Below are 4,392 nucleotides of genomic sequence, written 5' to 3'. Positions count from 1 at the left end.
TTGCATTTAACATTCGGGGACGAATGTTCTAAAGGGGGGGAGGATGTTACACCCCACATCTTTGAACTCGAAAGGTTCCTTAAGTTACTTAGAAGCTAGTATGTGAGCCACTTAAGTTATGACCCTATTGAAAAACTCTAAGAAGGGAGAATGTGACACCTCATGGTAGGAAAGGTTGGAAATAGGGTCAAGAGAAGTTGAAAGGAGTCGGAGGATAAGTAACGAGTCGTAGGACTCGACTTATCTACGTAAGCTACTAATTTGGAAGTCTTACATACATGAGTTACTTGATTACATACCAAGCTTACGTAGCAAGCGTTTCATAGGCTCTTAAAGTGAGATGAGATTGCGAACGAGACTACGAACCCACGAGGAAAAAAGCATTGGACACGTGGAAGCACCTCAAGCAGGCACGTGACCAACCTGCTTGGGGACAAGTAGGTGACCCACCTGCTTGGGGGAGGTGGACCCCACTACCACGTGGCAGCACCCCATTGGCCACATGAATGAGGTGGCCCAATAAGGGCTTGACATGTGTCACCTCATATATATATGTGTATATGACTCTTCAAGTGTTCATTTATCCAAAATCAGTCCAAAAACAGCAGCAACATAGGGAGAAAATGTGAAAGAGAAAGGCAGCCATAGCTTGGAAGCTTAAAGGTGAGTTTTCTAATTTTCTCTCCGTGAATTAATTATATACGACGTTTCTAAAATACGTGGAGGTGTATATATGTATATTAAGATGTCTACGGAACCATATTTTCAGTTCTTCACTTGGAAAACTAAGAGAAACTTAAAGAGAAAACGCTAGTTAACAAACCCGTTTAAGGGAAGGGACAGTGGTTAGTACTATTAGTATAACTTCTTGTGTATAGCTTCGTTTAGGGTGATTGAATATGTTTTGGAAAGGTATATCATGGGTATATAACTTTAATTTAGACTCCAAAATCCATTTTTACTTGTATCAGCTCGAAAAATGGTGATGCAATGTAGAGGAGGTACTACCCAGATTTTGGTTTTGGAAATCTTACACGGACTGCTGTTGGTGTTTTGGTCATATACTTTCGTAAAAAATTGCTGTAGGGGTAATTCGAAATTTTTTGTGACCTTGATACACATGTCTATAACTTTCATTGAGGTCACAAATCCTGTTTCCCTCAATCACCCCTCCAAAACTAAGCGACAATATAAGGCAGTGGGCTGTCCAGATTTCGCGTTTTGATAGTTTTGGCGAGTTTGACAAGTTTAACGTAAGGTAAGGCCTTTCCTTTTAAAGTGGATTTTATGGTATTGTTATATGGTGTATTACACCCCTTGTATGCTGCTGGAACTTTATGAATGTCGTAGAAATGCTCGACGTTCGAAATAAACTAAATTGGAATCGCTATAGTTAAATTGTCATCGAAAGATAGTGTTGTTCGTGTGAGGTGATGCTGAAGGGGTTTTAGGTGTTGTTGCAGAGCCTAAATATGTTCTAATGTGAGTTAGGGTGCTGCTATTTGAATCCACATTACCCCTCGTTGCGTATAATAAAAGGCGTTACAAAATAAAGGCTAGACGCCCTATTGTGCTACCGTATTTTTGAATAAGTCGTTTGGAGTTTATGTTGTATATTGTTGGTGTGAATTGATGCAGTTTGTTGTTGTTGGTTGTCTGTAAGTCTTAGGGACCTAATTGAAAATTCGGATAGGGCACTTTATAGGGGAGGTGCTGCCCAATTTTCGTCGATGCCTTAGCGAATAACAAAACTAGTCGGGGAAACGACTAAGGAAACAGATTCCATTAATACTAAGATGTAACCTAGGGTGCTGGAAAGTAAAAGGCGTTGATATTCATACTACTTTCATGTTGAAGAGGTTCAATGGACGGCGAGGCAAGCAGGATAAGGAATAATTCAGACAAGGTATGTAAAACTCTTTCTTGGCATGTTTTGGTATACGTTCGTAAAGCTATCTTTCTTTCCTTTAGCCTTAAGTGAATTGTATATGAAGTACGGGGATAATTCCATTACCAGAATTCCGAATATGCCTCATAACCCCTATCCACTTTTCAGTATTAGAGTTCCTGTGAAGATTAAGTATTGCCTAGTAGGTCTTCTAGGTGTCAGAATGTAATGTATGGGAAGCTATCTCTCATTTCTATTGAGATGTATTTGATACGAAAATGAGATTACAATGCCATAGTGGTTCATCGAGCCCCCTGAAGGGCCGGGTATGAAATATGTATATGAAGATCACCTGAAGGAAAGTACAAACTACATAGAGCTTGTTCTCTTTCTTCTTTTGGGCATGTCCTTGTTTTAGTTGTAAGTTGAATCTGATCTGAACTCCGAGGTAACTCCATTCTGAAACATCTCTTAATTACTTTTGAGTATTGAATTCCTATAATAGTCAAACTGTTTCTCTAGAACTCTTAAGTGAATAGTCTTACTTTGGTATATGTCTAGGAACCTCGAGATATAATTAGTGTAGCCCCTAATGGCATTTAGAGGGCAGCTAGAATGACTATACTGTTACTCGAATTCTTAGACAATAACTTAGTCCTCTTATATAGTTGAGTCTTGGATAATGATTTAAACTGTGTTTGGTTTCTTACTACTCTACTCGTGTATACTGTAACACTTCTTCTTCGAGTCCCAGGCCGGTTAACAGATTCGTGCAATTCACTGCATTGTTCACCGAGTCTCTCACTAGAGGGTCGGCATCTGTACGTATATATATGATGGCCTGGGGCCTGATACTGATACTATGATGATGGCCTGGGGCCTGATACTGATACTATGATGATGGTCTGGGGCCTGATACTGATACTACATATATGATTCATCGGACCCCTGATGGGGCCGGCTATATTGAAGATTTGAGCATGCATGTTTTTGTGATTCACAAAGTACTGGTACATATTTCTGATTTCATATTTTATCCCCTGCTTCTCTATTTTGGATATACCTCCAGTTGTACTATGTTACGTTTTACATACTCAGTACATATGTCGTACTAACCCCCTTTTCGGGGGACTGCGTTCATGCCCGCAGGTACAGATACAGGTTTTGGGAGTCCGTCAGCTTAGGATTCCACGCAGCTCAGCTGGAAGAGGCTCCATTGTATTGGGGCCTAGTTTCTGATATTGTCCACTGATGTATAACATTGTGTTATCCATTCGGGGGTATGACGGGGGCCCTATCCCGCCATATGTTGTCATTTATATTTTTAGAAGTCTGCAGACATGTATATGTGGGTTATGTATGTCAGTTTGATGCAGCTGGGTCTACATGATAAATGATATATGTTATTATGTTATGGCAGCCTTGTCGGCTTGCGTGCCCTGTCATGTTGTGATACAAACGAAAAGGGCTATAAGTTTATAAAAATGTTATCGCCCAGTGGGGCTTTGTTACATGATATTGTTTATTTACTGTTCGATGTGACAAAAGCTGATAGATATATATACAAGGGGTCCAGGTCGGACCCCAGTTGCGGACAACGGAGTTCGGTCGTGACAACGTCTAAACTACAATAAGATATCTTGCTGAACCAAGTTAGAAAGGTCCGAAAGCTACCAATAATTGGATGGAAACAAAAATGCTACATAAGTTAGTGTTAAGTAGTTTCCAACAAGACCCGGAATAACATAACACTAGAAGGCGGCTGCGTATAAAAACAGAAGAATGTACCAATGAAAGGATATCAAATAATTCAAGAGACACTATGAAAGATAATGACAGCATGCTAGATTAAAAGCCAAAACGTTGGTTATAGAGTTAGTCGCAAATGATGTTGCGATAGATAAATAACCAAAGTAAAAGGAATAGAAAGCCTCCTGTGGTAGAAAATGAGGAGAACACAAAGTGAATAGAGGATAGTGGAGGTAAAGGTCTACGCCGATACTGGATACAAGATAACAAACGAAAGGACAAGGCAAAACATAAAGACTCGTGAAACAACGTTGAGGTAACTCTGGAGCTAAGTTGAGTGCCCCACATATTATGGCAAGGATTACAATGAAACGCAACACGAAGACTTCCCAGGGAGGTCACCCATCTCAGTATTACTCTCGCCCCAGCACGCTTAACTTCTAAATTCAGATAGAACTTAATGCGTTAGTGCTGGTATGATCACGCGAGATGGAAGAATTGGAACTAGCGGTTGAGAAACGACATGAGGTTATGTTCCTGGAGTACTATACGTTACGTTAAGGGTATTATAAAAAGGATTTAAGCAAGACAAGAAGGATTAGCTAACTGCAAACTGACGATGCACTCGAATGCCACAACTCTTCAACATAATACCAGTTAATGAGAGGAAAACCACATAATGGCTAAATGGACCAGTGGGCGAGAGAATTTCGACACCACTTGGCAGCCAACTCTGAGGGCGAAAAAGCAAAACC

At 40.3% G+C, this 4,392-nt stretch overlaps 1 pseudogene; it reads right to left on the bottom strand.

The window, feature by feature from the left end:
• Positions 1-4,005: 4,005 nt before the first annotated feature.
• On the bottom strand, positions 4,006-4,125 carry LOC129890940 (5S ribosomal RNA; annotated as a pseudogene).
• Between the last annotated feature and the right edge of the window lie 267 nt (positions 4,126-4,392).

The sequence above is a fragment of the Solanum dulcamara genome, chromosome 5 (genome assembly GCF_947179165.1).
Source record: "Solanum dulcamara chromosome 5, daSolDulc1.2, whole genome shotgun sequence".
NCBI classification, from domain to species: domain Eukaryota; kingdom Viridiplantae; phylum Streptophyta; class Magnoliopsida; order Solanales; family Solanaceae; genus Solanum; species Solanum dulcamara.
This window is presented reverse-complemented; position numbering and strand designations above follow the sequence as displayed.